The sequence below is a fragment of the Anoplolepis gracilipes genome, chromosome 1, assembly GCF_047496725.1.
Source record: "Anoplolepis gracilipes chromosome 1, ASM4749672v1, whole genome shotgun sequence".
Classification (NCBI taxonomy): domain Eukaryota; kingdom Metazoa; phylum Arthropoda; class Insecta; order Hymenoptera; family Formicidae; genus Anoplolepis; species Anoplolepis gracilipes.
Window position 1 is genome coordinate 2,616,933 of NC_132970.1, and position 24,213 is coordinate 2,641,145.

The 24,213-nt window shown below is 36.1% G+C and overlaps 1 protein-coding gene across 2 annotated transcripts in view; it reads right to left on the minus strand.

Annotated features, from left to right (window-relative positions):
* The window catches only part of Klu (zinc finger protein klumpfuss), a 69,108-nt gene that overhangs the window by 39,320 nt on the left and 5,575 nt on the right, over window positions 1-24,213 (minus strand). The window contains exon 1 of one of the 2 annotated variants that reach the window (XM_072899271.1): window positions 9,120-10,134. The exons of the other annotated variant lie outside the window; for it this stretch is intronic. The gene's annotated coding sequence lies outside the window, so the exon portion shown is untranslated. Of the gene's footprint in view, window positions 1-9,119; window positions 10,135-24,213 lie in introns of those variants that run through there. 2 annotated transcript variants of the gene reach the window in all.

The window sequence follows — 24,213 nt, forward strand, 5'->3', positions numbered from 1 at the left end:
TCGCCGGGAATCGCCGCGTCACATCCGTCGACTTTGTATCCTCATCACCAGATATCGGTGCGATCTGAATGCATTAAAGAGCAACGCATCGCACCGACAATCGCCTAAACTTGATGGTACGAAACCGCGCGTGCGTGGGCGTTAATTACTTCGTTAAATCTGTCACATCGCGTTAGTGGGAGTGTGTTACACATCGCGACGCCGGCGTATAAAACGTCGACAGATACGACCAGCTGCGGCTGTGTCCCCAGCACATATTGCAAGTATATTTATGGTAGATAGGCTGCGGTTGCATATCTCTCTTCCTCTCTCTCTCTTTCCTCTTTCTTTTTGGTCAGTTTAAATATTGATTAACTTTGTAATTAATAGATTTAATTAACTTATTGCTCTTCTATTTAAAAAATATAACAGTTCGTATCATTCCTAATATTTAATATAAAATGTGATTTGTTTATAATGTAAAATAAAATAAAAATAAGAATTAATTATACTCACATTAAGTATAATTATAGTTAATATAATTATAGTTAAGTATAAACATACTCGTATTAAGATTGCGGTAAAAATCTTGAACTCAATTAAACAAAGTTAATTAAACCAAATCGTTAAAAAATAATAAATAATAATCAATTTAATATTTATTATTGAAAAAAAAACTGCAAAAAGTTTAAGAATTCAGCAAAATTATATTGAAACGAAATGTTTTGTAAATTGGTATTTATGAAACACTAACGTTTTATCACAATAATGTGTATAAAAATATAATGACAGATATAGATATAGATATATTTTAAGACTATAATGAAAAATATCTGTTCAACGTTTTTCGGTCTCTCGAGATGCAGATTGTCTTCACACATTACAAAATAATCTAGAACCCAGCGAGAGGTTGGTGAGATTTATTCGCACGAAATGCTGTACCAGTCGTAACAACGTTCGCTAGTAATATATTCGGGTTAGATACTGCTTGGTCGCAGCGAATGACGCGGTTTATAACACACGAGTGTGTGTACTTCATAACACGCGGCTCGTCATAACATTTGTACCGCTCGTTACCAGTTTTGTATTACGAATATATACTGCATCGTAATTCTCGCCCGCACACGCGGTTTCCCTACACAATGTATATTTGCGCTTTTGTCGACGTATTCGTTACAATTGAATAAGCTCTCCGGTATCTTATCAGAGTATATATTTCCTGGAAAAACATGGAAAAAACCTGGAATTCTCGTGGAATTTTATTGAGACTTTGAGAATTTTTTTGAAAATTCTTGATGATTTTACTCTTATATACATATCTATCTGTTTATATATTTAATATCTCAACAAAATATTAAATATGCAGTACATATTTCTGATTTTAATTTTCAATAATAAAATAGAAAAAAATTAAAAATTTTTATTTTAACAAAAACTATTAAGTTTTTTCAATACATTTATAATCTAGCACTTAACTGGCTTTGTATTTTCCTTTGTATCAGTGAAAAACATTAAAAAATGCGTATAATAAAAAAAAATTATTTTTAAAAATTGCATAAAAAACCTTTTAAAATATTCTCTTTATCTAGAATTTTGAACAAAAATATCTGGAAGATCGCGGAATCTTTTTACAAGATTTGAATAGACACCCTGCTTATACTTATTAACTATTACGATATAATTATGATAGTGAGATCTTGTAAATGAAGTTTGTATAATTATTCAACATATTTCTAAAAACGCGATAAATCGGGATGTGTCTAGAGCACATTCCGTATATAGTAACTCGTAACCGTCTATTAGTGGACCAGTCCGTATGCGACGCAGCTTCTGTCGGTGGACGAGCAAAGAGAGCGATATTGATTTCCAGAAAGAGAGGGAGGAAGAGAGAGAGAGAGAGAGTGGAGGAGGAACGATGAGAGACGACACGGTGTGCATCGTACCGTGGAACGAACCCAACCGACCTGTGCAACCTCGTGCCGTGCCCTATCGAGGGGGTGGGTGGATTCACGGTCAAGGCCGGTGAAACCAACTCTCCGTGTTATCCTCGTGCGACCCTCGTCGCACCCACCGGGCACGCGCGCCCGGTTAAGCTTCACGGTGTCGTGATTAACGACTCCAATCCCCGCGCTTGCTAAAGCATAACCAGCGTCATCCCCATAAGCTTGAAAGTGGCACAAAGTTCGTTAATAGGTTGACACGAAGCGTTAATATCTGAGATTATATAGAACGCGGGCATAATATTTCCCTAAGCTCGCGTATACATTATTTCGAAGCTTGGTGTATACAAAATTATATAAATTCCAATCATTTTGAAACCATCTGTCACTTCACTCCGTTATCCTTTTCCGTTATTTTATTTAAAAGTATTTTCTCGTTTTACATCAATCGTGCATTATATGCTACGTTAAGTAATTAATATTATATTATATCCTCGCGTAAGCCAAGTGTATTCACCGGCGTCCATATGGCTGGAAGAATTTAGCGTAGGACGTTAAAGTTCCTCCGCTCGTCCGCCGAGGTGAATATTTTAGAATCGATGACATGAAGTCGCGCGCCTCGGAATAGGAGAGGAAGGAAGGGGAGCCCATGTCGGATCGACAGTTTTACGCAAGCGTTTATTTTCCTTACGGATCTCTCGGTGGGAATCGACGGAGAACAGACAACGGCATGGCAAAATATCGTCGAGAGCCATCGACTGGTCGTTCGTTACGCGAGGACTACACCTGCACGCGGTGCCGCGATGAAGAAACTCTGCCGCGTTCGGGCCCACCTACGCGATAGCTCGCTCGTTCACTCGGGGCTCCATTATCGGCTCGGTCGACGAATTAATTAGAGGAGGATTCACACGCCTCTGTTCGTCCGTTCGTCGTCGGCGCATACGATTACACGCAAATCTCGTTTCTTCGAGGATATTTTTAAAATGAATTTCCTATCCAGACCTGTCTATTATCGATATGTTAAATAACAATATTTAATAATTAAAAATAATTTAGCTATTTATTAAATAATGTTCAATACGAAGAAATTTAAAATAAATTAAAAACATTTAAATTTAATTAATTTAAATATTGCAATATAGAAAATAAGAAAAATGAAAAAAGCTGAATTTACTTTTTCCAAACGCTATAATCATTTATGAAATATGACTCGGAACAATCTGAATTCTTAACGCAGATAGCTTCGAAGCTTTCTTCTCACCATACATCGTTCTTCAAAGGTCAAATACGTTTCATTGAAGAGTTTCTATTAATGACATTGTACGCTTCGCTACGATCCGTCGAATCATTAGACTAACAATACAAAACATAGGTTTTCACAACGTTTACGTTTGCAATGCTTTTCGATCGCGTATTGAATGTACGTCTCTAAAAAATCGACGTTGCCAATTATGACCGCCTCGAAGGTGTGATTTGCATGTCGTGCCTCCTCGCAAGTATACGATTCGCAATATGTTCTTTGCGCAGGTGACAATTCGCGACGCGTATTGTAGCGCAAGATTTGCGGACCCTGCGATTAGCATAATGACCGATCATTACGATTGACATCGCCAGATTTTTCGTGGGCGTACATTTGAAATCGCGCGCAAACAAGTATTCTCTAGATGATAAAATAAAGAAACAATCAAATGCATCTACGTAAAATGCGACAGAATAATATAATAGTTTTCAATTTGTGACATCATCTCCACATCTCCATTTAAAGTAATAAATTTATTAATTCATTGTTTAAAAGTAAATTATTATATAGTTTGTACAAGATATTTTTTTGTAAAACACTACAAGTAATTTAATATTTATTTCACAAAATTCTTGAAATTGCGAAGATTTAACGTGAATAAATTTAATACTACTAAAATCTTTCTTTAAATTTTCGTTCACTCCATCGCTTACTCTCATTATATACATATAATGTACGTTCTCCTTTAAGATTTCTTTCACCACGAACAAATATGTTCAATATTACGCGCTCCGATTTTCTGTGCTACTTGCTATAAGTCATCTGGCTTACGCGGATGTATATGATTTACATTGAGAAAACCAACTGTAAGAACGTTTGTAAAATTGTGATTTTTTTCTTTATTTCTATTCAAAAATTTCTCTCGTACAATACGCATACATTATGTGTGCACCCTGAAACTTGAACTTTAGCTTACTGCGAAAGCTACTGATTTACGCTCGTTAAATCGATAATTGACCATCATTATGATCGTTAACGATCGTCAGCGTCTCTTTGTTATCGTCGTTGCAGCCGATGGATCGACGTCGATTGGCTATCACGATCGCAAATATATATCTACTCGACACAAGCAATCGCGTTGAAAAACATCGCTGATTGAAGATTCATATACAAGATATTTGACACGCTTATTTCATCAAAATTCACGTGAATTGATCAATTCGACAAAGCAATATTTACGAATAATAAGAAGAAAATATGTGCTAAAAGCAAAGGCGTAAAATTTACAGAAATATACATTTTTGTGTAATATAATATTATCAATTTGATTTTATTCATGTTGCAAGTAATATTTATGCTTTAGAAAACAGCTTGAAAATATTTTATTGTTCTTTCGATAATATCAATTCTGTGAAAGTTTCTCAACTGTTAGAATCAACAATTGATGAATGACTTTTCCTTGGCTCAAATCTTCGAGTGATATATTTAAAGGATTTAACTTTAAATCTATATTTTTGAACATAAATACTGTCATGAAATAAAAAAGAGAAACCGCAAATTAGCAATCTCTATTTATATTTTCAATAACCATCTTCCAACCTGAGAAGAGATATCACATTGAAATATCAAGATGACTAAGCCTCAAGTCGAGATTTGTTTAAAGTCCACATAGGTCGAAGATTCTAATTATATCTGCATCTTTGTTTAAATTTTTTTATGTATTGAAAAAATTGTATTCGCTAAAACTTTTCTTAATTCTTGCTATTAAATGGCTTCATAATTCCGTTTAATCTTCCAATCTTTGAAAAGAAGAAATCCATTTTCGAATACATATGCAATGCAAGATATATGCACTTGCAACCTTTGAAGCTTCACGAGACGCTCTGGTACAGGTACAAGTAAATGGTGAGGCGAATAGCGGCGGCCGTTTGATTAAGCGCGGTAGCTAGTACCGAGAGTGGTTGTTGGCGCAATTATGCCAAATGGATTTCCTAATTGCGGCGCCGTGCCACAAAGAGATTACTCACGTTCGATCATTCCGCGTCAGTCGAATCGGTAAATATCGGGGGCCGACGTATTTCTCTGCGCCGTCGTGTGAGAGATGTATTTCTTGCAGAATCGATCCGACAAGATCAATTCCGCCATCCATCTGTCTCTCTGTGCGGACAAAAGGATCTGTTGGCACGGAATTTTCGAAATGCGGAATCGAATGAGCATCGCGATGTCATATGCTTCTTTCAAATATTTCCGCGAAAAACGCTTGAATTTTCCTAAGAAACATTTACTTGACATTTTTCACGCGATGATATACCATTCGTAATCATTTCCGAGAACAAAGATTCAGCGAGAGAAGGTCGCGCGATCGTTGCGGGGAAGGAAAAGAACACGCTCGGGCGCGCTGGTAGTTGTTCTGTAACGGAGGACTCGCGTGTAATCTTATCACCGAGATAGCGACTACCTTAATCCTCGCTTATTCTATTTCTGCACGGCCGCCGTTTCTTCCACGTGGGAGCGCGAGAGACGCGCAGATAGAAAGAGAAAAAGAGGAACACGAAGGAGAGATGGGAAGAGGGAATATAAAGGGTTAAAAAGGAGAAGGAGGATGGAGGAGGAGGAAGAGGAGAAGGAAGATTGCAGGGGCTGCGTTAGGGAACGCCGAGGCTCACCGAAAGGCCTCCTCCCGATCTGCATAGCAAATTGGCGATCGATATACGGTGACCGGCGCGGCCGCACCGGTGAATCGCGCGAGCCTCGAATTAAAGCTTATAACTTTCATGTCCGGCGCAATGTATCATTATGCGCGCGCGGGGACCCAGGATCCCGTTGATGCAGCTGCCGCTGCATCGGCGCGAATATGCGCATAAAGCACGATAAATCGTGCGCCTGCCGATAGATACGGATCGACGGATGACAATCGCTGAACGATAATGATCGAGAGGAACCGCGTGTCTAATCTCAATATGTACCTTTTCCTTGCAGCGACAATTATATATACATCGGGGAAATAACGCGTAAACATGATTGATATATTCAAGTAATTAAATTATATTGGTCATCAATTTGCATTGATTTAATTTAATTTAACACAGAATTCATTTTTGATAAAAATTGAATAAACTCTGTTGAGATAAGTGGCACATGTAATATAAATTTTGATAAAAAAATGTAATTGCATTATAAACTGTTATTAGCGTAAAATTTCGTCAAATTTAATAAATAAAAAAATTGACAACAAATTAAATTGTTCCTAAATATAACAACATTTTCCATATAGATGCAAATGTCAAAAAAAGTTCGAAATCGAAGCAACCTGAAAATTTGTTCATGAAATCGAAGTACCGGAGAACGTTTTCGTCGCGTTGTTTGCAAATGAGACAGGGGCAGCCGTGACATCTGACACTTTGTGTGCTCCGCGTGTCCGGTCACTTTCTTTACCACGCGCGAGTCGCGAAGGACGCTGACTTCTCGAATCGTTGTCGCATTAAGAACCCATTAAGACAATGGAACTAAGTTTCGCACGACTGTCTCATCGGCGTCAATAAACTCGAAGCACGCGAGAAACATGATGTCATTGATTTATCTCAAACTAACATATTCTGTTTATGTACACTACCCGAGAATATATTATTTATTATATATATATCGATATTATAAAAAATCCATTTAATAAATTAAATTATAGAAATAGGATATCTGTGACGCACATGTGTGATAGATACGCGCGTCGCGTTTAAAAAGAAATTAAATATATTATATTTTCTATCTAATTTACTCTGCTTTGAGTTCATTTATAAAAATAAAAAAATAATTATGAAAAACTAGATTAAAAGCAACAATATATATACAACTATATTTTACATACATAAAAGTAAAAAAAGAAATTAGAGGATGAAAAATAGAGTTTTTAAATTCTTATTGTAACTCTGTAAAATCATCGTTTGCGTTTCTTAATCTGTTTCATCCGACAATTTACACACTACAAGCACACACTAGCAGCGTGACCAAATTTTGCGATATAATGCGCGGTAAATCGGCGGGTGTGCGACAGTAACAGCAGAGAGATTTAATGTACATGTCACGCTCGCAGCACGCGTCAAAGTCACGAGGCGTGAAGGGACGAAGCGCGTAAGATTGGTCGCGGCAGATCGTTCTACGTGGTTGGGTTAACGCGCGTGTCCGCTCCACTTCCGACATTAAGCCACCCTCGCGCTCAAGGTGGCATTCAGCGTAATGTCGCTGGAAGATATTTTCAAAGCTCGCGGAGAGAGAAAGTCCCTGCACATCACGCAAACTCCATGCGCGATTATTTCATCAAAATTACGGAAGCTTCGATAATGTTACGTTATCTAGGCCACGAAGTATTAATTTTAAAATAGCGAAAATAAATGAAACAAAAAATTAATCATATAATTCATAATATAGAAAAAAATTAATACTTTTCAAAATTAAACAAAATCCTGTTTTAATACTTTAAATACTTTTTTGGTTTTCAAGGCTGACAATAAGATATAGTCATAACTGTCACAGCTAATTTTGTTGACAGATGTATAATGAGATTGTATAATAATAACAATTGATAAACTGAAATGAATGTATGAAAAAAAACAAAAAAAAAACAAAGGTTCAAAATAGTCCACGGATGCACAATCAAAATGTAAAATGCATATTTTTATTGTTTAAATGTACGTTTGCTGCATAAATAATTTAGTATACATAATCATATACGTCTTTCTCATATCTTTCTCTATACGATACAATTCCCTCCGAGGATCGATAAATACATATTTCCAGTCGCGTTTTCAAACTTTTGCGAGGCAGAAAAGGTCGAGCGTAAAAAAAAAGACGGAGTATAGTTGAGAACAGGCTCTTCGCACATATTTACTTTAACACGCGTGTCCGCTCCACTTCCGACGCTCAGCGTCGCGACGCTTTGACGAGCGCGGTGTAACGACGTTAAAACCGCCCTCGCAACGGAGAACAGAAAAGCTGGCCTCTATATGAGATAGATTATAAACGCATTCTAGTGTGGAAAACGAGGGTGGAAAAAGCGGCTTTGATATTAAATGAAGGTTTGCACGATTATTATCTCTACCTCTACCTCTGCCTCTCCTCTTCTCTCTCTCTCTCTCTCTCTCTCTTGCTCTCGATTCTATCGACGAGGCTCTTCTTGCGCGCTGCGTTATTTAATATGATAAGCACAATGATTCAATATATCAAATATCGAATAAATTTATGAATTTAATCGATAAAAATATAGCCCCTAGGGCAGCATGGATAGATTTTTGTTCATACTTGTTTCTTTTTTAGTCTCTCAACATATAATAAAAGTGGCAATTAAAGTGATAATATTAAATGTGGAATGATAAAGTTGCAGCGAATAAAATTACGAAATATTACTCTGTTAATCGAAGTTTGATACAGTACTTATATACACGATTGTTTTATTCTAACTCTCGATTAACGCGACTTTTACAGCACGATCCTTTGCCAGAAAATGCACGATAATTATAGAATGCAACATAAATACTCTTAATAACGTATCACATTTTGCACTTTTATTTCTAATCGAATTTCTTTCTTTTGTTTCGCGTGAAACGGGTTTTTTTGAAAAAGTCATAATATTCTTCTCACGAATTCGCCATTTATTTTCACGTTTTGTGTATATCAATCATTTTATTAAACGTTATAAAAAAAATATTCATGTTCAACATTCGAAGAGGAAAACTAGTATGTTATGAGATAGACGTAATTAAATAGCGTTAAGTATTACGACGTCATATATGGGGTACTCTTCTTGTCACTATTAATAAAACATCGCTTTTACGAGCAACTTTGCGGTTCCCCGACTTCGAGCCGAAGCCGGACTTCGCGATAAGTATCGATAATTACGAAGGGTCGAGGGACATCGCAGCGCGTTTTTGCCGATAAAAAATGGCGAGAGATGAGATCGCGTCGCTTACCGGATAATAGTTAAGGGCTGCCACGCATCCGATCCTTCGTAGATTCAACCTCCTCCACCTTGGGACACTTTATAACCGGAGCTTCCTTCTTATCTACTTTCTTATAGTCACAAATCACAATATAGAGCAGGCACTGAACTTAGCTTATACAGAGACCATCCTCTCTTCGTTATCACAGCAACAATCGAACGTCTGAGCCGTCGCACTGAGTTCGCGGCGTTTAATACTGTCGGACTCGAGCCGATATTTTCGAATACGATAACGACAAACAACAACAGTCGCGAGATTGCTCGCCGAGCGGACGTTGTCACGTTGCATCGGCACACACAGATAAAAATCTCGCCGATCAATCAACTTGTTCAACAATCCCCCTCGTCTCTCGTACATGTGCGAACGAACGCTCTCCCGTCGGCAAATGACATTTACTCGACGATGACGGTGACGTGCTCTCACGCGTGTTCGATTCTAGATCTTCTCTTGATATTCCGATATCGTTAACAGTTTACAGCGGCAACTCGCGGCAGCGCGTTCAATCGCCACAGTAGCGAGATCAATCAGGCACATCGAGATCACAGAATTCTCCGGGATGTCGTCGCCAAGGAAGTATTCACGTTGACAAAGATTAGGATGTAGTTACTGGCGAGCGAGCTCGAGAGTTCTCCGTCGACGACGATTCTCTTGACGAAGCGACGGACGACGATCACACGCGCTTTTCAGCGCTCACGACAACCCCTTGGCGTTTGACTTTCCTTTTCGCGTTTTCACGGCTATTTCCACGCGCGATCCGGCTCTCTCGTTGTCGTGCGAGAGTGAGAAAAGGAGAGAAAAAGAGATAGACAGATAGAGATAGAGAGAGAGAGAGAGAGAGAGAGAAAGAAAGAGAAAGAAAGAGAAAGAGAACACGAGGAAGGAGAGAAAAACGTAAGGGCACGTTCGCACAACCGACAACACGGTAGATTCTTTCAGTAGCGCGGTCTCGCGCCGACTGCGAGGCTGCGACGGCTCGGCAGCTTCACCTTCGGCCGCCGCGCTGTATTCTCCGGTCCCCTCTCTCCACGTGCGCGACCAGGCGCGCACGTCCACCCCTTCCTCCTTCGTTGACTTTCGTGTCCACGGACCTTAGGTGTCCCTCCCCTCTTCCCCTCTTCCTCCCTCGCTTTCTCCGCCACTACCGCTGCCTATACCCGTGCCAGCTGGCCCCACTACCGTTTCTCGAACTCCTCCAGACTCCGTTCCCTCTCTCGAACGTACGCATCGGCCTAACCGAGCGCGTTAGACGCTAGGTGGGTGCACGCACACCGTAGCGCGTGGACGCACGTACGAACGCCGTGCCACGCCTATCTCCCTACCTCGTGTACGCGACCGACCAGTTCGCGCTGTTTTTACCGGCGTGGTAGTCGAGGGTAGAATCGAGAGGGAACGCGAGCAGGCAAAGACGAAGGGAGAAGGAGAGAGGCTATCTCTCGCTGGCGTCTCGCCGGGATTGCCCACGCGTTTGAGGCTGCGTGCTCAGGCTCCCCGATAAAGAAGCCGGTGTCGCGCACGCTTAATAGCGCTGAACGTGCCACTGAATGTGACTCTATAACAAGGTGGAAAAACTTATTTCTTTGTCCGATATGATTTCATTGAAAAATACTATCGTCCACCAAGAGTTGTATAATAATGTCTATACGTATATTCGCGTTCACATAAATTTGGTAGCTTGAGTTAGTAATAGAAATATTTATTTAGTGGTATTCTTTCGAGAGTAATTCCGGATAAACTTGGTGCATGTTCTTTTCCGTGAACGCGGAAACTCAAATATAGTCTTTTGGAAAGTTTCTGATAAAAATACCTGACGCGCCGTCTCCTCTGCTTCTACGACTTTTGTAAACAAATGCCTCTTGAGATATTGACACGTGATCGAGGCTCCCGGCCACACTTTAGACACGTGTCCACCGTGTCGAGAGTGCTCGCTAAGTGGCCGCTGGACCGTTTGAATTTTTTCTAGACGTTCGTATATTTGCCTTTTTCCTCTTTTCATTTTTTCTTTACCGAAGAAGCCGGCCGCGCCAGCGACCCAATGCCAAAGGAGAACCGTAGAGCAAGGAGAATAGTCGAGGTTGATTTATTTTAGGAGCTCGCGTGCCGCGAATACAAATTTAACATCGTTCGCTTCCTCTCTTTTTTTTTCTCGCGTTTAATATACATACTCTCGGCGAGCAATCGAACTCCATCAAACGCCGATATAGAAAAACACGATTACGCAATTTATACTCATTATTGGATAATTTATGGACAGTCGCAAAAATCTCTGAGCGGTAATTTGTTGGCACTCTAATAATCATAGTCTCTCATCGAGATGAGGTCAATAGTCTCGTGTGAATCGTGACAATCTTTCCGTGAATACCGTTTGGAGCCAAATGGATTTCAATCTATTCTATAATATCTTAGCAATACATATGCGTATGATCGAGAAACGTGTAATTTGGTAAGTGCGTACGCTAGAACACAAAATCATATATACATTCTCTCTTTTACTCCCTTCCTTTTGTACTGTAATTATAATAAATTGATAGGTTCGAGGGCCATCGCTTATTGGAATAATTGCGCGATCCCGCGTCATTAGCCTTAATGAGCTCGAGTCGGCTCTTAACGCCTCCTAGAAACCGTTGCACTTTCGAAACGAACCAATACACGGTATTCTCTCTACGCGATGCGTGTGCCCACGCACTTCGTCGCCGACCGATTCGTAAAATCTAACGTAATTACATGCTTTCAAGAGAGTGCAACATGCGGCGCATGACCTGTCTAATAGACAGTCTACAAATGTACACCAATCACACAGACAATCGTTACTCAACGATATTTCGTAACTGCTATATGTTCTCGCTGAACATATTTCATAAAATATATTTCCAAAAGCTTTGCATTTCGTATGATTAAAAATATATAATCATAATTATTACACTATCGAATTTAAATAAAATATTTTTTATGTTAAATCGATACAATTTTTTAGTTGTTTAATAAAAAAAAACATTTAAAAAGTAAAGAATGAAATGCAACTTAACATAATGCAACGCAATGTTTCCGTTATGACAAGAAGATTCAATGATAAATAAGAATAATTTTCGCATTTTTCCCGATGCACTTTTAAAATTTCCGGGAAAGCGGAAAGCGGTCGTTGACTTGCCTGCATCTCTGTTTCTTTTTCTTTTTTTTTCACGCGCGACTTTCACGTCACGTTGCACATACCACGCGCGCGTATGTACACGCATTGTCACGCACGCCTTCCGAGTTTTGCACCTGGGTATATACCTACCTTTCCCGCAAGAAAGAGATCCTTACCTAAAGGCACGCACGAGATGATCCAGCTGTTTGATCTCCGCCACGCGCTCCCTTTTTAGGGAGCTTGCGCGCGTTGCGTTACGTTACGTTGCGCCGGGATTCCGTAACGGCATCTGCGTTTACACAGTCTTCGCGCTCGTAATGTCGTGTTATATCAGATTTTGCTAATCCCCTCGCGCGATATGAGAACATAATAACGGTAAATGCGCCACATTTTTACACCATTACAACGTAATATTTAAGAAAAGATATACATATATATGTATATCACGAGATTTTCCAGATTTTCGAAAATTTAATACGGAACATATAATCTTATAATTTCTCGTGCGTAAAGAAATTGTACAAGAAAACAAGGCAAAATATATAAAAGTAAATTACTTGGTAAGAAATTCAAATTAAAAAAGTAGAAACTAACGGATAATTATAACTTTTTTTTTATTAGAGATTTAATTAACCAAGTCATGTGATATATATTTAAAAAATAATTTTTATTACTTATGGATTCTATAATTTTAACTGTTGAAGAATATTTAAAAATTAACTATATTTTTTTTTATATAATATAATATACACTTTTATATAATATATATCACAAATTGAAAATAAATTAAAGGAACTCTTCCTCGTTATCTAGTATAAAATCATAGAGCAGAGTTGCCAATATCATATTAGTTACTATTAAATCATATTTCAATTTCTTTACATCTAATGGAAAATATGAAATAAATGAGCAATGAGAAATATAAACAAAAACTTGTCTTATTACATTCTATTTTGTGCGTGCTACAAAAATTTTTAAAATCAGATATGATTGATGTAACTTATCTTACAATTTCCTGATGATAATAATTGAACAATGCAACTTTATATTTATATCGTTGTCTTTTTCTAAAAGTAGCTTTATTATATAGAATATTTTACATTTATTTAAATTTTATTACGTATTACATTTATTATAAAGATTAAATCAATATTTACAAATAAACTGATCATGTTTCTTGAATCGTACTATCACAAGATTTCTTAAATCGTATCGGTACGATCTGAGAAAGTTCTCTATAAAAAAACTAAAAATTTATTATCGTTATTTAACCGAACTTTATTTATTAATATGTTATTTAATAATTACTTTATGTTAAATATTTTCTTCTTTATTTGATAAAATAATTTAAAGAGATATGAATTAATATTAATATAAATATGTTATTTTTTAATGATTATATGTTGGATATTTCTTTATTTCCTTTTAATACGTATAAATATGGGTTAATAAATGATTTCTTTTTTCACCTACATTTATTTTATTATTTCCATTCACAAAATCACTTTTAAAAAAGATTTTGGAAACTGATTTAGGAGACTGGTTGTTTAAATTTTACATTTTACATTATATATCATAAAAAGTTTACAAATTAATTTGTTCTTGCTGAAAAGTTAAACATTTAATATAGGTCTAATCTAAATGTCTTAAACATCAAGGTAAAAAACCCAATATTTATTTGTATATAAATTAGTACCTAATAAAGAAGTATAATATAAGTAAAATATCTTAAATGGTACGATATTAGCAACTCTCTCCTATTATTTGCCCTTTCAAGTTTCATTTAAATTGTAATTTTCTCTCAATTATCTTGTCCGACTGATTTTGCTCTGATATCTATCAATATTGATCAATTTTATTAGAGAATTTCGTTCCTCCGTTCTGAATAGATTAAATAAATAAATAAATTAAATATCAGATCTTTCTAATTAAATGAATCAAACCTATTATTCTTATATTACAATGCAAAAGTACATTCTTTAAGAAAATGTTTTCTGCGGACATTTATTTCGCGCGAGTCCGGCTGTGCGTAAATACGCGTGGCTCGCGCGACGGAAGAATCGTTCACGAAGGATTCCCGCGGACAGGAAAGAGAGAGGGCCACGGGCCGAAGCGAACAAATCCCGAAATAAATGTCATCGTGTATCATCGTGGTAACGTAATCCCGGATCGCGAAGACAAATAGCAGCGGAATACGATACGATGCACCGCGGTCGGTCGTTCGGGAGAAGATGAGGAGCCTTCTCGTTCCTCATATTTACATACCACGGCGAAGGAAGGTTCGTATAGGGAGGTGTTCGTCCTTTTTCCCAAGAGGCGAGAGAAGGTATGACGGCTTCGGAGGACGAATGGAGTGAGACGTATACGTCGTTAAGGTCGCCAGTGGTGTACGATCGATGAAGGACGGACGGTGACTTCTCTTCCAGAAATCGAACAGGATCGGATAAAGTTCTTGCGCAATCATTTAAATCATTGTAATCGGTAACGTCAAATAAATATAACTATATATATATGATTTAAATTAATTCTTGAATATACATATATATAAAGTTTAAATTTCATATACATATGTATACGACATATCTGAAATTTAAATTTAATTATTTCACATTGCACAAAAAGATTCAAACAATTTTACCAACAGCTGTTACTTTTAAAATATCAATATCATCTTGATTGAATATAAACACGAAATAAATATTAAAAAGAGAAGAGAAATATTTTGCGCCTTCTTTATCGGTATGAAATATTTAATTATAACATTATAAAAAATACAAAGTATGAAAGAAAAAAATATATACAATCATATCACATTTTTCATCTTATATAACATTATTTTACAAATTACCAATAATTAAATAACAATTTAATATTAACGAGCAGATATCTATTCCAATACAAAATATTCACATACTTTGATATCTATAGATATAGACAATTTCTTGGTATTGCTAGACACTTAAAGTCTTGCGGCCGACATCAGTTTCGCATAAGCACCTATTCCGGCCCTGGGAAAGGAAAAACAAATCGAACGGTCGGTCATGCGTCAAGATTTTAAGCAAACACGTGCAGGTACGCGCGCGCGAGCGCACGTCATGTGCGAGCACGCAACTGTGCACGCACGACTACGCGTATTAAAAAAGCGCGCGCGTTTGCTCTGTCTCGAAGACCTCTTCGCGGGCACGTATGACTAGAAGAGAGGAGTCTTGCTCTGAGAACTCTCCTCCCGATTTAGCCGGTCGTGTCACCGCCTCTGCTTACCTTCGGAAGGTCTTTCTTCAAGGTTGAAAGTCTAACGACCGTCGTGTCAATCCGTCCGTCATCCGCGATCGAGTAGATAAGAAGATTAAGACACGTCGATTCTTTTAGTAACTTTAAATTGCTTTCACCAAAAGAAAGTGACCAGGCCCACACAAATTTTTAAGGTTTTCGCATTATGATGTGCAAGTAAGTATCGAAAAATAATTTAGCATAAAAAGAAGCATGTTTCTTTCTTATTTGAAAATTACATTTTAAAATAAAGTTATTAAGTGTATGTGGTCTTTTCAATGATCGCAACTAAATTGAAAGAAAGAAAAACTATTTTACATTATATAACTACTCATCTGTGTGTGTATATATGTGTTATGATTAAACATTTTATACCATTTTTTTCAATCAAAAAAAGTTCGAGAAGATACTTTATAATACCTTCAATTAACTAATAAGGACGATTTTACAGTTGTGATTTTTTATTGGATATACGATATATCTCTATCCAAATATAAGTTCGTCTTCGAGATATCCGTGGAATAAACTTGTAAGATAACATAATGAGCGAGAACGTAGCTTGAATATCATAAATACAGGGATTAGTGTACGAGCTATAGAAGTAATATAAAAAATACAGAAGAAGTTTAATACCCGTATCATAAAAGTGGCACACGGAATACAGAAGTAATTTACACGATCCACCTACGACATGGCACGTAGCGCAACAGGTTTCCCAAACGTGGTGAAGCGGAACACCGAGAATTCGAGCATGAATTACGACGTTGGTCTTCCTAATGCACCCTAATACGGTCGTAGCTGGTCCCGTTGTACGAAAGGGGCAGAAAGGCGGAGGAGGACGAAAGAGCTGCAGGAAAACGAATAATTCGTCGGGCGCGGCGACCATTTTTCCACGACGCAATCTCCCATCATAAGTGTAAAAGAAAAAAGTGAGAAAAAGAGAGGGAAGAGGCTGGAAAGAAAAAAAAAAGAGTGAACGAGATGAGCGGAGTGGAAAGCGTAGGCGGGGCGCATACCAGAGGCACCTGCTCATTTACTTTGCGCCGGTCCGCTGCGGCCGGTGCAGAGAAGCAACAGAGGGGAAGGGGAATCCTCATTAGGACTTGCCCGTACCAGAGACTATCGTCACTACCGTACTTCTACGCTGCAACATCGAGGAGAGAGAAAAAATGCAATTTATTCTACGAGTGAGAAATATACGTTCCAGGCGGAATCTAAATGCAAATATGTATTTACAAGATTGTAATGTCAGTTACATAAGCAATAACTTGCTAATTAAAAAATTATATAGACAAAGATGCAAGACGCTTCCATCACACGCACATTGCAAAGATTAATTGGGAGAATATTCCAAAGAGCAATTGGGATAACTAAGAGATAGAAAGATGAGTAAGAGTATTTGTTGTACTCTAGAATTATGATAGATCTTTGTCGAGGAGAAGCATTTTTTTGCATTATATTTTGCACGTATAAATAAATTATGTAAGAATTTATTATGGCTCTTTTTTGCTTTTCTTTGTGTGAAATAAAAGTTATTATATTTTTTTAATCAAAAAAATGAAACAATCAGAATAAATAAGTACTGAGGAAAAAATATTAAGGATACCTTTTAGAAACCAGCAAATTTCATCTCCAAACTCTTCTCAGTTCTTTCGTAAAACTTTGTCGAAATTGTTGTTCTTTTATTCAACTTTGTAAACATTTTTATATTTAAAAGTTAAATAAAAAAACTGTAAATTTGTCGGAAAGGACTCTCATTCAGCAATTGATTTTTATAGATTAAAAACCTTCATCTTTTTTAATACAGAATAATATTCAACGAATCTTAAAGAAATTACTAAGCAGCGAATTTTATAGAGAGCGAACGATAGAGAGGAGGGGAAGGAAACGATGTAAAAATCCTTCCTTCCCCTGCATTTCAACGCCTAAAGAGATTTACGAGGCGGCGAAAGGGAAGAGTACGAAGAAAAGAGAGAGAAAGAGAGAGAACACACAGAAGACTCACAAGGTACGCGGAGGGAGATATATAGAGAGGGAGGGAAAGAAAAATAGTGAAACCGCAGCCACCCTCCGCTATGGGCGTGCGCCGCGGGGCCCCCGTGGGACCCCGTGTAAGATCTCACATAAAGATCGTCGTCCGTGCACAATAATGGCTCCCGAGCTGGCTGGCTGGCTGGCTGTCGCCCGTATATACCCCGTGACCTCGTCGACGACCGTTATGACGAGACGCTCGCTGTTGCAGCTTGCCTTGTACTCCGCGTGTAAACCACGCGTATACGTGCCTTTTAGGGCCCTCGTCCGCCCGCTCGCTCCGCGAACGCATTCACGGGACAATGGCGCAGGAACAATGAAGCTGCAGGGGTGCGATGTAGCCCCCTGTGCGACGCGACTATCTCAATTTGTATCTTTCGCGAGAGGTGCGCGACACCGAGTCGCACGTCGCGTTGCGTTACGTCTGCTGCCAGGGATCAAAGGATTCGCGGAGATAATTGCACGTCTTAAACTTCTTTACCGTGATAATAACACTTTGGCTACCAGAATAATTTGACACTGTCTGTTTAAAAAATTATTTGAAGATCTATTTATGAAAAGACGTGAATGATCATAAGAATTGTGAGCGTATATCTAAATTTATAAGAAATTTAATAATATAGATTCTATAAAATATATAAATTGAGATATACAAAAGATTTGTCATTTTTTCCTGTATTAAGATGTATTAAAGCAAAGACTAAAAATTTTTTTCTGTAGAAAAATTAATTATTGAAATTAGTGATAATGTTGTTTTGACTTTGTTTTCAATTTTATCTGATAACGAAATATCGAGCTGATGCAATCAGACTATTAAAAAGACAAAAACGCGTTAAGTATCAGAGATATTTTTTAGACAGTGCAATCTTCTGCCAAAAGGATGACATCTTTCGTCGACGTCGAAGAGAACCGCGTGATCGGAAAGAATTTCGCGAGATGTTCTAGTTTGTAGAAGAAAGTTCTTTAGGATGCTTTCACATCACGGTGCATGTGTCACGTGAGTGTACTACAATCAAACGTTTTTCAGCGGGCATCCTGCGGTGTAACGATGTACGTTGACAGAATGTATACCGTCGTTCTCCGCGAACCTCATAATGAAGCCTTATTATTAACGATCGCCCGCGGCAGATCGCGCCGAGATGCGACGGTTTCACACGCTACGAGAAGTCCTCCTTTCAAAACGCACGCGGTACCTTTATCGCCCTTCTGAAAGAATATCGAGCTCTCCTTTCGAGACGACGTGGAAAGGGGAGCTCGGGGACCTCTAAAGAAACCTGAATTGGTCCGCCGCCGCTACACTAACCGCGGTAGCGCCCGGTAGCGACGCATCGTGCCCAAACACATTGATATTACGTCAGAAAATGAGCGTTTAGCACGGCAGAATTGCGCGAACAGTGTTGTGAAATTTAGAAAGAATCTTTCTTCCATTTCTCATTTTTGTTCTGCTCTTTCTAATCTCTTCGAAGAATTACTTTGCTTTATGTTACTTTGTAAATGGTTTGTATAACGGCAATAATAATTAAAAAATTGATAACATTGTGCCTAAAATTTTTCGAATAAATTTTTTAAAGTATCAAATTTAATATACGTTTCACGAGAAATGTTAGTGACTATATAACTAATAAATTTTTCATGACATTACAAAGGAATAGTTTAATAAAATATAAAGAATAGTTATTTAAAATAAAATATAATATTAATGTAAAATTTTTTTCATAAAAAGTTAAAACATACAGTCATGCTGAATTTATCTACAGTGATTTTCTTTCAGATATTTTTAATTAATATGCAATTAGTTAAATGACATATAGAAGAAATATTATTAACTTAATATATTTCTTAAAGTTTATTGTGCAATATTTCAGCAGACAATTTCAATAAAAATTTCTATACGCTGCGGGATTCCAGGAAGAAAATTCTATGTGGCATCACTGCCTCGCGTGGTCATTCTCATTTACTCCTTGGCCGCTACGTAATTAGACGGATGGATTTAGTGACGAATATAGTTTCCAAGAATTAATGAAAGACTATCGCCATTGTTCCCCGACTACTGTATGTAAAAGATTGAGAGATATGTAATAAAAATTATAATCTCTGTAGCACACTATTAATCGTAGCTTTGTTTCTCAATTAATGTTGGTATATTAATCAAGTATTATATATGTAAATGTAATAATAGTACATATGCAAATAAAAACGTGCAAGCTAAATATTATATAACACTCATTGTCAGAATTAAACTTTACAAGTCGTTGCAGAATGTATAAATTATAAATGAGAATATTTTATGTAATAAAAGATAAAAGTGTGTTTCTTTCTTACATCGGGAAATTGTAAATTTATAATTATAATAATAATGATAACACGCGCCTTTTGAAGGAAAGGTTTTTGAATTTTAGGAAAGATTTATATTCCCTTCCTCTTTCTTCAATCAGTTTTCGTTCTTTTCTCATTGAGGGTGGATATCTCGTTCTTTACGGTTTGAATGGGACAGTATTAGTGACAGCATGCAATCTCAAAACGGATAACTTGTGACGTGTCATTGTCCTTAAATGGTGCAAACGTGGATGGGCCATTTCCGTAAGGCGCTGATCCATGTTGCATCTTTTTCTATCCCGAAAGAAAAGTCAAAGCTTCTGAAAAGTTTCCGAACCTTTGTAGGAGACACTGAGTTTACAAGAGGCAGTAAAAGCAACCCCGTAGCGTTCTGAAGGGCGTGTAACGGGATATAGGATTAACCTAAAGCTAATATTCTCCTCTTGATTTATGTGCGAGGGCGGTTACTTGCCTTAAACATTTGTCCATAAAATTCTGACAAATTGACACTTACGATTGGAAAATCGAATTTTCTTTGAAGAAAAAGAGAAATGACACGACTGGTCGAACACATAGTTGAAAGAAACGATTTATAGTAATGTAGCAGAAGGTTGTCAAGCTACACACACAGTTTATGAAACTGGCAAATTGGTTGCATGATATTTGCATTTTTCTGATTCTTCTTATCTTACTAAATTACTTATCATTACGTTTGATGATTTGGAATTTAATTGATTATATATTGACTCACATAATCTCTTCATCAGTTTTTTGTAAAAGATAAAAAAAGTCAGACAGTATTATCAAAATACTTAATATTATAAATTTGAATTTGAATTTGAAAGAGATTAAAACAAATTATTTTATTTAAATAGAATTTAGTTCCAATTCTGTGATTAAAGAATTTATTGATTAAATTTCCAAGTCGATTTCAAAATCGGTTATTAAATCGTTATTAAATCTCTGTATTTTCAATTATATAATAATTATATAATAATTATTGTATATATAATAATTTTGTAATAATTATAAAATAATTCAATTATAATTATATGCACGTCTATATATTTTCTCTAAGTAAAAATTGACAAAAAATATAGGTTTATCTGCGATGTATATCTTGCAGATAAATGCCTTACTCAGTATCCGGGAAAAAAGTAAAGAAAATTGATAGCTCCTTTTATCGCGACGCATCATGATATTAAGAATTACTAAATGCATTTCAAAAACAAAAGTATCACACTCTCTATCTTTTTATCGTGCTCCGTTCTATTATTTCTCGCTGATTAGCCTTCTTCAGTTTGGGGGAACCACAGGCTTGGCATTATCGAAAGGCAGCGGTCGTTATAACTTCCTGATGTCGCGAGGCGATAAAAAAGCGTGAAAGGAAGCGAGACGACGGCGAGGAATCGGACCACCGCTACTTTGATCGGGTCACAAAGAGCCTCGGTTTCGTCACCAATTGAATAGCTAGAAGGAGGTTGGATTAGGTTAGGCTAAGTTACGAGGATGGAGAGTCCCCGGAACAGCACGGATGGCGTCTTGAATGGGGCACGTGCTACCATGGTCGTAGGTCCTTGAGCCCTTCGTCTGACGATCTGTCTTTCTCCTTTTCCCCTGTCTATTTTGCTCGTCTATCCATCCGTCCGATCCGTCTAGAGACGGATCTAGGACTAGACTAGGGAACTCTTCGACGTTTCTTTTGGCTCGTCTCGCCAGCTGCTCTTCCAAAGTTGCGATTTCTCCGCGGCACGTGTGTCTCGTGTACAGATCTCTTTATATATACATATATAAATCGGATTCATCTTCAATGACTATGATGAATAATGCCCAACGTTTTTATTTTCTATGGCGTGACTTGATTCAGTTCTATTCGAGCATCTTGAGACTCATAAAGAATCTATAATATATTGCGATGATTTTGTATAATAAATATTGTTTGATAAAAACAAAAATATACATAAAAGTTTAGAGAAAGGAATAAAAAATTATAAAAGAAAATAGAAACGCACAATATGTGTGTATGAATATATTAGAATTAATGAAATATAAATTTTACTTTTACTCTATTTCATTAATAATTATTAATAATAAAATAATTTATTAAACGCCTTAATGAGAGAAAGAGATGTAAATCAAGACTTCAATATTGTTCACAAAAATTTATGCTTTATCGCTGATCTTATTTATCTTGCAATTAATGTCTTATCTTATATTATTTGTCTTCATTTAACTCTTCTTATCATTACGTTAACAAATTTCCGACAACCATATATGCAGAAGTATTACATTTTAATATATTTTTAAAAAATTTATATTTTATCGTCAATTTAAAGTTATAGTAAATTTACAGTTTGCAAATCTTTTCTTTTAATTGGATATAATTTATCCTAAGACACATTTTTTGTCTTATTGAACGATCGCGAAATCGCCCGAAAAGTCTGTCATGCGAGAGAAAATAGTCGTACGAAAACGTCGCGTGCCGGGAACGCAAATGCGTGCGCGCTACGCATCTGTCTCTTCTAGGGCAGACGCGTATGCACATGCATACAGGCATATGATCTCGACATGAAACATATTTATACACATGACGCGTGCACGTAATCCAGTTCGTAAGGCATACGTACATATGTGCGTGTGTGCGTGCGAGTATGGACACGCGAGGGAGTTGCATGATGATATATAAAGCAAATATATATATATATATATATACAATAAAATTGTATATTCAGCCCTTAGTTGCTATGTTACCGGTACATGCAAGGGTTATGGTATCGTGCGTTGGAATTTTCTTGTTATAAACTGACATACTGTCGACAGAAATCACGATTCTGAATAGATACTTTCGTTTGCTACGATGTTCCTCGACAGCTTAGGTGCAATAAATCCGCCGATAACAAATTGCTGTCAAGCGACAGCCAGTTTCAATGCGATAACTGAAGTCGCATCAGGATTTATGAACAAACGATGTTTCTACAGCCAGCCATATCAATAGAGTGCAATTTTGTTGATCTTAAAATTCGGAAAAAAATAAATCAGTTTTAGATTTATCAACTTTTGAAGTAATATAAAGATTGAAAAGTATTTATTAAGAAAGTAGTGTAATATTTAATCGAGATTAAAAATAAAATAATAACAAATTTAACGACGAAATAATATAATTTTACAAATATACATATATATATATATATATATATATATATGTATATAAAATTTAAAACTCATATATATATATATATATATATATATATGAATTTTAAATTTTTGATAAAATTATTTAAAAATAGAAACTATATTTTTTTTCCAAAATAAATCAATTTTAAATTGATAAATGATATAAAAAATTGTTGTTTGTTAAAAAATTTGTAAAATTTTTAATTATGAAAACAATTTATTTTTTAAGAATAAAATTAATAATTTACAAATTAGAGCTTCTCATATCATTTGATAGCTATATTATCGCTTGATTGTTAATTGTTATATACAATAATGTTATAATTTCTTTACAGCATTGACATATCACAAATTTAGTATCGAACGTCGCCAACGTTATAACATCTATAATAAATTAGGAATAATAGATCCGGTGAAACAAGTCCGAATAGAACGACTTTCACTTCGTTGTATTTTGCATTTACAGTTTTGTTTATGTATTGGTATGACGAAACGAATAACAAATCAATTGATGGCGAAATCTCTTCGAGAATTGTGTTACACGCGCGCGTATCAAAGAATAGATACATTATTAACTATGCACTGTGTCCCCAGTTTCTTTTTCGAATAAAGTTTATTTATTGTAAATAAAAATAAAAAATAAAATAATATATTTTATTCTTGCTAATTGTCACAATAATATATCGATGCTAATGATAATTTAATGTGATTTTTTTCATATATATAAAGAGAAAAATTAAAAATAAAGTTTCTTATAACTTATTATTAAAAGATTAATCAATTTATTGTATATTTATTATAAACAGATTAATTATAATCATAATAATTACAATTAATCATTAAACAATAAAATTATTAATTCTAATCATAATAATTACAATTAATCATTAAACATTAATATTATCCTTTAAATTTAACAATAAGAGTTGAGGTAATTAATAAATAATGTATTTTAGTTGTGCAGATTTAACAAGGAGTCTATATGATTGCAAAAAATTACAAAATGTTTAGAACATTTGGGCATGTTTATACAAACAATCTCGAACACATTATGATATTTTTTTCATATTACATATATTATATATATAATATAACAATAAACTTTATCAGCAGAACGTACGGTTATTTATTATGTAGTAGAATATCAGG